Raw genomic sequence first — 13,002 nt, forward strand, 5'->3', positions numbered from 1 at the left:
GGAGACAGTCCTGCTCCACTCTCACCACCATCAGAACATATCTTCAAAGCTATTAGTGCAAAGAAAAAAGCAGCACACCACTCCCGGGAGGGCTCGAAACTCCAACCTTTCGGTTAACAGCCGATCGCGCTAGCCCATTGCGCCACGGGGACAGTCTTGCTCCACTCTCACCACCATCAGAACATATCTTCAAAGCTATCAGCGCAAAGAAAAAAAAGCGCCGCACCACCACCGGGTGGGCTCGAACCTCCAACCTTTCGGTAAACAGCCGATCGTGCTAGCCAATTGCGCCACGGAGACAGTCCTGCTCCACACTCACCACCATCAGAACATATCTTCAAAGCTATCAGCGTAAAGAAAAAAGCAACACACCGCTCCCGGGAGGGCTCGAAACTCCAACCTTTCAGTTAACAGCCAATCGCGCCAGCCAATTTCGCCACGGAGACAGACCTGCCCCACTCTCACCACCATCAGAACATATCTTCAAGGCTATCAGCACAAAGAAAAAAAAGCGCCCCACCATCACCGGGTGTGCTCGAACTTCCAACCTTTCGGTTAACAGCCGATCGCGCTAGCTAACTGCGCCACGGAAACAGTCTTGCTCCACTCTCACCACCATCAGAACATATCTTCAAAGCTATCAGCGCAAAGAAAAAAGCAAGACACCACTCCTAGGGAGGGCTCGAAACTCCAACCTTTCGGTTAACAGCCGATCGCGCTAGCCCATTGCGCCACGGAGACAGTCCTGCTCTACTCTCACAACCATCAGAACATATCTTCAAAGCTATCAGCCCAAAGAAAAAAAAGCGCCATACCACCACCGGGTGGGATCGAACCTCCGACCTTTTGGTTAACAGCCGATCGCGCTAGCCGATTGCGCCATGAAGACAGTCCTGCTCCACTCTCACCACCATCAGAACATATCTTCAAAGCTATCAGCCCAAAGAAAAAAAAGCGCCGCACCACCACCGGGTGGGCTCGAACTACCAACTTTTCGGTTAACAGCCGATCACGCTAGCCAATTGCGCCACGGAGACAGTCCTGCTCCACTCTCACCACCATCAGAACATATCTTCAAAGCTATCAGCCCAAAGAAAAAAAGCGCCGCACCACCACCGGGTGGGCTTGAACTACCAACTTTTCGGTTAACAGCCGATCACGCTAGCCAAGTGCGCCACGGAGACAGTCCTGCTCCACTCTCACCACCATCAGAACATATCTTCAAAGCTATCAGCCCAAAGAAAAAAAGCGCCGCACCACCACCGGGTGGGCTCGGACCTCCAACTTTTCGGTTAACAGCCGATCACGCTAGCCAATTGCGCCACGGAGACAGTCCTGCTTCACTCTCACCACTATCAGAACATATCTTCAAAGCTATCAGTGCAAAAAAAAAGCGCCGCACCACCACCGGGTGGGCTCGAACCTCCAACTTTTCGGTTAACAGCCGATCACGCTAGCATATTGCGCCACGGAGACAGTCCTGCTTCACTCTCACCACCATCATAACATATCTTCAAAGCTATCAGCCCAAAGAAAAAAAAGCACCGCACCACCACCGGGTGGGCTCGAAACTCCAACCTTTCGGTTAACTGCCGATCGCGCTAGCCAATGGCGCCACGGAGACAGTCCTGTTCCACTCTTACCACCATCAGAACATATCTTCAAAGCTATCAGCCCAAAGAAAAAAAAGAACCGCACCACCACCGGGTGGGCTCGAACCTCCAACCTTCCGGTTAACAGCCAATCGCGCTAGCCCATTGCGCCACGGAGACAGTCGTGCTCCACTCTCCACCATCAGAACATATCTTCAAAGCTATCAGCACAAAGAAAAAAAAGCGCCGCACCACCACTGGGTGGGCTCGAAACTCCAACCTTTCGGTTAACAGCCGATCGCGCTAGCCAATTGCGCCATGGAGACAGCCCTGCTCCACTTTCACCACCATTAGAACATATCTTTCAAGCTATCAGCCCAAAGAAAAAAAAAGCGCCGAACCACCACCGGGTGGGCTCGAACCTCCAACATTTTGGTTAACGGCCGATCGCGCTAGCCAATTGCGCCACGGAGACAATCGTGCTCCACGCTCACCACCATCAGAAAATATCTTCAAGGCTATCATCGCAAAGAAAAAAGCAACACACCCCACCCGGGAGGGCTCGAACCTCCAACTTTTTGGTTAACAGCCGATCGCGCCAGCCAATGGCGCCACGGGGACAGTCCTGCTCCACTCCCACCACAGTCAGAACATTTCTTCAGAGCTATCAGCCTAAAGAAAAAGAAGCGCCGCACCACCACCGGGTGGGCTCGAACCTCCAAACTTTCGGTTAACAGCCGATCGCGCTAGCCAATTGCGCCACAGAGACAGTCGTGCTTCACTCTCACCACCGTCAGACCATTTCTTCAGAGCTATCGCCCCAAAGAAAAAAAAAGCGCCGCACCACCACCGGGTGGGCTCGAAACTCCAACCTTTCGGTTATCAGCCGATCGCGCTAGCCAATTGCGCCATGGAGACATTCCTGCTCCACTCTCACCACCATCAGAACGTATCTTCAAAGCTATTAGCGCAAAGAAAAAAAGCGCCGCGCCACCACCGGGTGGGCTCGAACCTCCAACCTTTCGGTTAACAGCCGATCGCGCTAACCCATTGCGCCACGGGGACAGTCTTGCTCCACTCTCACCACCATCAGAACATATCTTCAAAGCTATCAGCGCACACAAAAAAAGCGCCGCACCACCACCGGGTGGGCTCGAACCTCCAACCTTTCGGTTAACAGCCGATCGCGCTAGCCAATTGCGCCACGGAGACAGTCTTGCTCCACTCTCAACACCATAAGAACATATCTTCAAAGCTACAAGCGCAAAGAAAAAAAAGCGCCGCACCACCACCGGGTGGGCTCGAACCTCCAACCTTTCGGTTAACAGCCGATCGCGCTAGCCAATTGCGCCACGGGGACAGTCTTGCTCAACTCTCACCACCATCAGAACATACCTTCAAAGCTATCAGCGCAAAGAAAAAAAAGCGCCGCACCACCACCGGGTGGGCTCGAACCTCCAACCTTTCGGTTAACAGCCGATCGCGCTAGCCAATTGCGCCACGGGGACAGTCTTGCTCCACTCTCACCACCATCAGAACATACCTTCAAAGCTATCAGCGCAAAGAAAAAAAAGCGCCGCACCACCACCGGGTGGGCTCGAACCTCCAACCTTCCGGTTAACAGCCGATCGCGCTAGCCAATGGCGCCAGGGAGACAGTCCTGCTCCACTCTCACCACCATCAGAACATATCTTCAAAGCTATCAGCCCAAAGAAAAAAAAGCACCGCACCACCACCGGGTGGGCTCGAACCTCCAACCTATCGTTTAACAGCCAATCGCGCTAGCCAATTGCGCCACGGAGACAGTCCTGCTCCACTCTCCACCATCAGAACATATCTTCAAAGCTATCAGCACAAAGAAAAAAAAGCGCCGCACCACTACTGGGTGGGCTCGAAACTCCAACCGTTCGGTTAACAGCCGATCGCGCAAGCCAGTTGCGCCACGGAGACAGTCCTGCTCCACTCTCACCACCATCAGAACATATCTTCAAAGCTATCAGCCCAAAGAAAAAAAAGCACCGCACCACCACCGGGTGGGCTCGAACCTCCAACCTTTCGGTTAACAGCCAATCGCGCTAGCCAATTGCGCCACGGAGACAGTCCTGCTCCACTCTCACCACCATCAGAACATATCTTCAAAGCTATCAGCACAAAGAAAAAAAAGCGCCGCACCACCACCGGGTGGGCTCGAAACTTCAACCTTTCGGTTAACAGCCGATCGCGCTAGCCAATTGCGCCATGGAGACAGTCCTGCTCTACTCTCACCACCATCAGAACATAATTCAAAGCTATTACCACAAAGAAAAAAGCAACACACCACTGCTGGGAGGGCTCGACACTCCAACCTTTCGGTTAACAGCCGATCGCGCTAGCCCATTGCGCCACGGAGATAGCCTTGCTCCACTCTCAACACCATCAGATCATATCTTCAAAGCTATTAGCGCAAAGAAAAAAAGCGCCGCGCCACCACCGGGTGGGCTCGAACCTCCAACCTTCCGGTTAAAAGCCGATCGCACTAGCCAATCGCACCACGGAGACAGTACTGCTCCACTTTCACCACCATCAGAACATATCTTCAAAGCTATTAGTGCAAAGAAAAAAGCAACACACCATTCCCAGGAGGGCTCAAAACTCCAACCCTTCGGTTTACAGCCGATCGCGCTAGCCCCTTGCGCCACGAGGACAGTCTTGCTCCCATCTCACCACCATCAGAACATATCTTCAAAGCTATCAGCACAAAGAAAAAAAAGCGCCGCACCACCACCAGGTGGGCTCGAACCTTCAACCTTTCGGCTAACAGCCGATTGCACAAGCCAATTGCGCCACGGAGACAGTCTTGCTCCACTCTCACCACCATCAGTACATATCTTCAAAGCTATCAGCACAAAGAAAAAAAAACGCCGCACCACCACCGGGTGGGCTCGAACCTCCAACCTTTCGGTTAACAGCCAATCGCGATAGCCAATTGCGCCACGGAGACAGTCCTGCTTCACTCTCACCACCATCAGAACATATCTTCAAAGCTATCAGCACAAAGAAAAGAAAAGCGCCACACCATCACCGGGTGGGCTCGAACCTCCAACCTTTCGGTTAACAGCCGATCGCGCAAGCAAATTGCGCCACGGAGACAGTCCTGCTCCACTCTCACCACCGTAAAAACAATTATTCAGAGCTATCACCCCAAAGAAAAAAAAAGCGCCGCACCACCACCGGGTGGGCTATAACCTCCAACCTTTCGGTTACAGCCGATCGCGCTAGCCGATTGCGCCCCGGAGACAGTCCTGCTCCACTGTCACCACCATCAGAACATATCTTCAAAGCTATCAGCGCAAAGAAAAAAAAGCGCCGCACCACCACCGGGTGGGCTCGAACCTCCAACCTTTCGGTTAACAGCCGATCGCACAAGCCAATTGCGCCACGAAGACAGTCCTGCTCCACTCTCACCACCATCAGAACATATCTTCAAAGCTATCAGCCCAAAGAAAAAAAAGAACCGCACCACCACCGGGTGGGCTCGAAACTCCAACCTTTCGGTTAACAGCCGATCGCGCTAGCCAATCGCGCCATGGTGACAGTCCTGCTCCACTCTCACCACCATCAGAACATATCTTCAAAGCTATTACCACAAAAAAAAGCAACACACCACTCCTGGGAGGGCTCGAAACTCCAACCTTTCGGTTAACGGCTGATCGCGCTAGCCCATTGCGCCACGGAGACAGCCTTGCTCCACTCTCAACACCATCAGAACATATCTTCAAAGCTATTAGCGCAAAGAAAAAAAGCGCCGCGCCACCACAGGGTGGGCTCGAACCTCCAACCTTTCGGTTAACAGCCGATCGCGCTAGCCAATTGCGCCACGGAGACAGTCCTGCTACCCTTTCACCACCATCAGAACATATCTTCAAAGCTATTAGTGCAAAGAAAAAAGCAACACACCACTTCCGGGAGGGCTCGAAACTCCAAACTTTCGGTTAACAGCCGATCGCGCTAGCCCAATGCGCCACGGGGACAGTCTTGCTCCACTCTCACCACCATCAGAACATATCTTCAAAGCTATCAGCACAAAGAACAAAAAAGCGCCGCACCACCACCGGGTGGGCCGGAACCTCCAAACTTTCGGTTAACAGCCGATCGCGCAAGCCAATTGTGCCACGGAGACAGTCCTGCCCCACTGTCACCACCATCAGACAATATCTTCAAAGCTATCAGCCCAAAGAAAAAAAGCACCGCACCACCACCGGGTGGGCTCGAACCTCCAACCTTTCGGTTAACAGCCAATCGCGCTAGCCAATTGCGCCACGGAGACAGTCCTGCTCCGCTCTCACCACCCTCAGAACATATCTTCAAATCTATCAGCACAAAGAAAAAAAAGCGCCACACCATCACCGGGTGGGCTCGAACCTCCAACCTTTCGGTTAACAGCCGATTGCGCAAGCCAATTGCGCCACGGAGACAGTCCTGCTCCACTCTCACCACCGTCAAAACATTTATTCAGAGCTATCACCCCAAAGAAAAAAAAGCGCCGCACCACCACCGGGAGGGCTCGAAACTCCAACCATTCGGTTAACAGCCGATCGCGCTAGCCCATTGCGCCACGGGGACAGTCTTGCTCCACTCTCACCACCATCAGTACATATCTTCAAAGCTATCAGCACAAAGAAAAAAAACGCCGCACCACCACCGCGTGGGCTCGAACCTTCAACCTTTCGGTTAACAGCCGATCGCGCAAGCCAATTGCGCCACGGAGACAGTCCTGCTCCACTATCACCACCATCAGAACATATCTTCAAAGCTATCGGCCCAAAGAAAAAAAGCACCGCACCCCCACCGGGTGGGCTCGAACCTCCAACCTTCTGGTTAACAGGTAATCGCGCTAGCCAATTGCGCCATGGAGACAGTCCTCCTCCACTCTCACCACCATCAGAACATATCTTCAAAGCTATTACCACAAAGAAAAAAGCAACACACTACTCCTGGGAGGGCTCGAAACACCAACCTTTCGGTTAACAGCCGATCGCGCTAGCCAATTGCGCCATGGAGACAGTCCTGCTCCACTCTCACCACCCTCAGAACATATCTTCAAATCTATCAGCACAAAGAAAAAAAAGCGCCACACCATCACCGGGTGGGCTCGAACCTCCAACCTTTCGGTTAACAGCCGATCGCGCTAGCCCATTGCGCCACGGAGACAGCCTTGCTCCACTCTCAACACCATCAGAACACATCTTCAAAGCTATTAGCGCAAAGAAAAAAAGCGCCGCACCACCACCGGGTGGGCTCGAACCTCCAACCTTTCGGTTAACAGCCGATCGCGCTAGCCAATTGCGCCACGGAGACAGTCCTGCTCCACTCTCACCACCATCAGAACATATTTTCAAAGCTATTAGTGCAAATAAAAAAGCAGCACACCACTCCCGGGAGGGCTCGAACCTCCAACCTTTCGGTTAACAGCCGATCGCGCTAGCCAATTGCGCCACGGAGACAGTCTTGCTCCACTCTCACCACCATCAGTACATATCTTCAAAGCTATCAGCACAAAGAAAAAAAACGCCGCACCACCACCGGGTGGGCTCGAACCTCCAACCTTTCGGACAACAGCCGATCGCGCAAGCCAATTGCGCCACGGAGACAGTCCTGCTCCACTCTCACCACCATCAGAACATATCTTCAAAGCTATCGGCCCAAAGAAAAAAAGCACCGCACCACCACCGGGTGGGCTCGAACCTCCAACCTTTCGGTAAACAGGTAATCGCGCTAGCCAATTGCACCACGGAGACAGTCCTGCTCCACTCTCACCACCATCAGAACATATCTTCAAAGCTATCAGCACAAAGAGAAAAAAGCGCCGCACCACCACCGGGTGGGCTCGAAACTCCAACCTTTCGGTTAACAGCCGATCGCGCTAGCCAATTGCGCCATGGAGACAGTCCTGCTCCACTCTCACCACCATCAGAACATATCTTCAAAGCTATTAGTGCAAAGAAAAAAGCAGCACACCACTCCCGGGAGGGCTCGAAACTCCAAACTTTCGGTTAACAGCCGATCGCGCTAGCCCATTGCGCCACGGGGACAGTCTTGCTCCACTCTCACCACCATCAGTACATATCTTCAAAGCTATCAGCACAAAGAAAAAAAAACGCTGCACCACCACTGGGTGGGCTCGAACCTCCAACCTTTCGGTTAACAGCCGATCGCGCAAGCCGATTGCGCCACGGAGACAGTCCTGCTCCACTCTCACCACCATCAGAACATAGCTTCAAAGCTATCGGCCCGGTGAAAAAAAGCACCGCACCACCACCGGGTGGGCTCGAACCTCCAACCTTTCCGTTAACAGGTAATTGCGCTAGCAAATTGCGCCACGGAGACAGTCCTGCTCCACTCTCACCACCATCAGAACATATCTTCAAAGCTATCATCACAAAGAAAAAAAGCGCCACACCACCACCGGGTGGGCTCGAACCTCCAAACTTTTGGTTAACAGGTAATTGCGCTAGCCAATTGCGCCACGGAGACAGTCCTGCTCCACTCTCACCACCATCAGAACATATCTTCAAAGCTATCAGCACAAAGAAAAAAAGCGCCACACCAACACCGGGTGGGCTTGAACCTCCAACCTTTCGGATAACAGCCGATCGCGCTAGCCAACTGCGCCACGGAGACAGTCCTGCTCCACTCTCACCACCGTCAGAACATTTCTTCAGAGCTATCAGCCCAAAGAAAAAAGAAGCGCCACACCACCACTCGGGTGGGCTCGAACCTCCAACCATTCGGTTAACAGCCGATCGCGCTAGCCAATTGCCCCACGGAGACAGTCGTGCTCCACTCTCACCAACGTCAGAACATTTCTTCAGAGCTATCACCCTAAAGAAAAAAAAAGCGCTGCACCACCACCGGTTGGGCTCGAACCTCCAACCTTTCGGTTAACAGCCGATCGCGCTAGCGAATTGCGCCACGAAGACAGTCCTGCTCCACTCTCACCACCATTAGAACATATCTTCAAAGCTATTACCGCATAGAAAAAAGCAACACACCACTCCCGGGAGGGCTCGAAACTCCAAGCTTTCGGTTACCAGCCGATGGCGCTAGCCCATTGCGCCACGGAGGCAGTCTTGCTCCACTCTCAGCATCATCAGAACACATCTTCAAAGCTATCAGCGCAAAGAAAAAAAAGCGCCGCACCACCACCGGGTGGGCTCGAACCTCCAACCTTTCGGTAAACAGCCGATCGCGCTAGCCAATTGTGCCACGGAGACAGTCCTGCTCCACACTCACCACCATCAGAACATATCTTCAAAGCTATCAGCGTAAAGAAAAAAGCAACACACCACTCCCTGGAGGGCTCGAAACTCCAACCTTTCAGTTAACAGCCAATCGCGCCAGCCAATTTCGCCATGGAGACAGTCCTGCCCCACTCTCACCACCATCAGAACATATCTTCAAAGCTATCAGCACAAAGAAAAAAAAGCGCCCACCATCACCGGGTGGGCTCGAACTTCCAACCTTTCGGTTAACAGCCGATCGCGCTAGCTAACTGCGCCACGGAAACAGTCGTGCTCCACTCTCACCACCATCAGAACATATCTTCAAAGCTATCAGCGCAAAGAAAAAAGCAAGACACCACTCCAGGGAGGGCTCGAAACTCCAACCTTTCGGTTAACAGCCGATCGCGCTAGCCCATTGCGCCACGGAGACAGTCCTGCTCTACTCTCACAACCATCAGAACATATCTTCAAAGCTATCAGCCCAAAGAAAAAAAAGCGCCATACCACCACCGGGTGGGATCGAACCTCCGACCTTTTGGTTAACAGCCGATCGCGCTAGCCGATTGCGCCATGAAGACAGTCCTGCTCCACTCTCACCACCATCAGAACATATCTTCAAAGCTATCAGCCCAAAGAAAAAAAAGCGCCGCACCACCACCGGGTGGGCTCGAACTACCAACTTTTCGGTTAACAGCCGATCACGCTAGCCAATTGCGCCACGGAGACAGTCCTGCTCCACTCTCACCACCATCAGAACATATCTTCAAAGCTATCAGCCCAAAGAAAAAAAGCGCCGCACCACCACCGGGTGGGCTTGAACTACCAACTTTTCGGTTACCAGCCGATCACGCAAGCCAAGTGCGCCACGGAGACAGTCCTGCTCCACTCTCACCACCATCAGAACATATATTCAAAGCTATCAGCCCAAAGAAAAAAAGCGCCGCACCACCACCGGGTGGGCTCGAACCTCCAACTTTTCGGTTAACAGCCGATCACGCTAGCCAACTGCGCCACGGAGACAGTCCTGCTTCACTCTCACCACTATCAGAACATATCTTCAAAGCTATCAGTGCAAAGAAAAAAAAGCGCCGCACCACCACCGGGTGGGCTCGAACCTCCAACTTTTCGGTTAACAGCCGATCGCGCTAGCATATTGCGCCACAGAGACAGTCCTGCTTCACTCTATCAACCATCATAACATATCTTCAAAGCTATCAGCCCAAAGAAAAAAAAGCACCGCACCACCACCGGGTGGGCTCGAAACTCCAACCTTTCGGTTAACTGCCGATCGCGCTAGCCAATGGCGCCACGGAGACAGTCCTGTTCCACTCTTACCACCATTAGAACATATCTTGAAAGCTATCAGCCCAAAGAAAAAAAAGCGCCGCACCACCAACGCGTGGGCTCCAGCCTCCAACTTTCCTGTTAACAGCCGATCACGCTAGCCAATTGCGCCACGGAGACAGTCCTGCTCCACTCTCACCACCATCAGAACATATCTTAAAGCTATCAGCCCACAGAAAAAAAGCGCCACACCACCACCGGGAGAGCTCGAAGCTCCAACTTTTCGGTTAACAGCCGATCGCGCTAGCCAATTGCGCCACGGAGACAGTCCTGCTCCACTCTCACCACCGTCAGAACATTTCTTCAGAGCTATCAGCCCAAAGAAAAAAAAAGCGCCGCACCACCACTCGGGTGGGCTCGAACCTCCAACCTTTTGGTTAACAGCCGATCGCGCTAGCCAATTGCCCCACGGAGACAGTCGTGCTCCACTCTCACCAACGTCAGAACATTTCTTCAGAGCTATCACCCTAAAGAAAAAAAAAGCGCTGCACCACCACCGGTTGGGCTCGAACCTCCAACCTTTCGGTTAACAGCCGATCGCGCTAGCGAATTGCGCCACGAAGACAGTCCTGCTCCACTCTCACCACCATTAGAACATATCTTCAAAGCTATTACCGCATAGAAAAAAGCAACACACCACTCCCGGGAGGGCTCGAAACTCCAAGCTTTCGGTTACCAGCCGATGGCGCTAGCCCATTGCGCCACGGAGGCAGTCTTGCTCCACTCTCAGCATCATCAGAACACATCTTCAAAGCTATCAGCGCAAAGAAAAAAAAGCGCCGCACCACCACCGGGTGGGCTCGAACCTCCAACCTTTCGGTAAACAGCCGATCGCGCTAGCCAATTGTGCCACGGAGACAGTCCTGCTCCACACTCACCACCATCAGAACATATCTTCAAAGCTATCAGCGTAAAGAAAAAAGCAACACACCACTCCCTGGAGGGCTCGAAACTCCAACCTTTCAGTTAACAGCCAATCGCGCCAGCCAATTTCGCCATGGAGACAGTCCTGCCCCACTCTCACCACCATCAGAACATATCTTCAAAGCTATCAGCACAAAGAAAAAAAAGCGCCCACCATCACCGGGTGGGCTCGAACTTCCAACCTTTCGGTTAACAGCCGATCGCGCTAGCTAACTGCGCCACGGAAACAGTCGTGCTCCACTCTCACCACCATCAGAACATATCTTCAAAGCTATCAGCGCAAAGAAAAAAGCAAGACACCACTCCAGGGAGGGCTCGAAACTCCAACCTTTCGGTTAACAGCCGATCGCGCTAGCCCATTGCGCCACGGAGACAGTCCTGCTCTACTCTCACAACCATCAGAACATATCTTCAAAGCTATCAGCCCAAAGAAAAAAAAGCGCCATACCACCACCGGGTGGGATCGAACCTCCGACCTTTTGGTTAACAGCCGATCGCGCTAGCCGATTGCGCCATGAAGACAGTCCTGCTCCACTCTCACCACCTTCAGAACATATCTTCAAAGCTATCAGCCCAAAGAAAAAAAAGCGCCGCACCACCACCGGGTGGGCTCGAACTACCAACTTTTCGGTTAACAGCCGATCACGCTAGCCAATTGCGCCACGGAGACAGTCCTGCTCCACTCTCACCACCATCAGAACATATCTTCAAAGCTATCAGCCCAAAGAAAAAAAGCGCCGCACCACCACCGGGTGGGCTTCAACTACCAACTTTTCGGTTACCAGCCGATCACGCAAGCCAAGTGCGCCACGGAGACAGTCCTGCTCCACTCTCACCACCATCAGAACATATCTTCAAAGCTATCAGCCCAAAGAAAAAAAGCGCCGCACCACCACCGGGTGGGCTCGAACCTCCAACTTTTCGGTTAACAGCCGATCACGCTAGCCAACTGCGCCACGGAGACAGTCCTGCTTCACTCTCACCACTATCAGAACATATCTTCAAAGCTATCAGTGCAAAGAAAAAAAAGCGCCGCACCACCACCGGGTGGGCTCGAACCTCCAACTTTTCGGTTAACAGCCGATCGCGCTAGCATATTGCGCCACAGAGACAGTCCTGCTTCACTCTATCAACCATCATAACATATCTTCAAAGCTATCAGCCCAAAGAAAAAAAAGCACCGCACCACCACCGGGTGGGCTCGAAACTCCAACCTTTCGGTTAACTGCCGATCGCGCTAGCCAATGGCGCCACGGAGACAGTCCTGTTCCACTCTTACCACCATTAGAACATATCTTGAAAGCTATCAGCCCAAAGAAAAAAAAGCGCCGCACCACCAACGCGTGGGCTCCAGCCTCCAACTTTCCTGTTAACAGCCGATCACGCTAGCCAATTGCGCCACGGAGACAGTCCTGCTCCACTCTCACCACCATCAGAACATATCTTAAAGCTATCAGCCCACAGAAAAAAAGCGCCACACCACCACCGGGAGAGCTCGAAGCTCCAACTTTTCGGTTAACAGCCGATCGCGCTAGCCAATTGCGCCACGGAGACAGTCCTGCTCCACTCTCACCACCGTCAGAACATTTCTTCAGAGCTATCAGCCCAAAAAAAAAAAAAGCGCCGCACCACCACTCGGGTGGGCTCGAACCTCCAACCTTTTGGTTAACAGCCGATCGCGCTAGCCAATTGCCCCACGGAGACAGTCGTGCTGCACTCTCACCACCGTCAGACTATTTCTTCAGAGCTATCACCCCAAAGAAAAAAAAGCGCTGCACCACCACCGGTTGGGCTCGAACCTCCAACCTTTCAGTTAACAGCCAATCGCGCTAGCCAATTGCGCCACGAAGACAGTCCTGCTCCACTCTCACCACATCAGA

This window comes from Rhipicephalus microplus, unplaced genomic scaffold (assembly GCF_043290135.1).
Source record: "Rhipicephalus microplus isolate Deutch F79 unplaced genomic scaffold, USDA_Rmic scaffold_16, whole genome shotgun sequence".
NCBI classification, from domain to species: domain Eukaryota; kingdom Metazoa; phylum Arthropoda; class Arachnida; order Ixodida; family Ixodidae; genus Rhipicephalus; species Rhipicephalus microplus.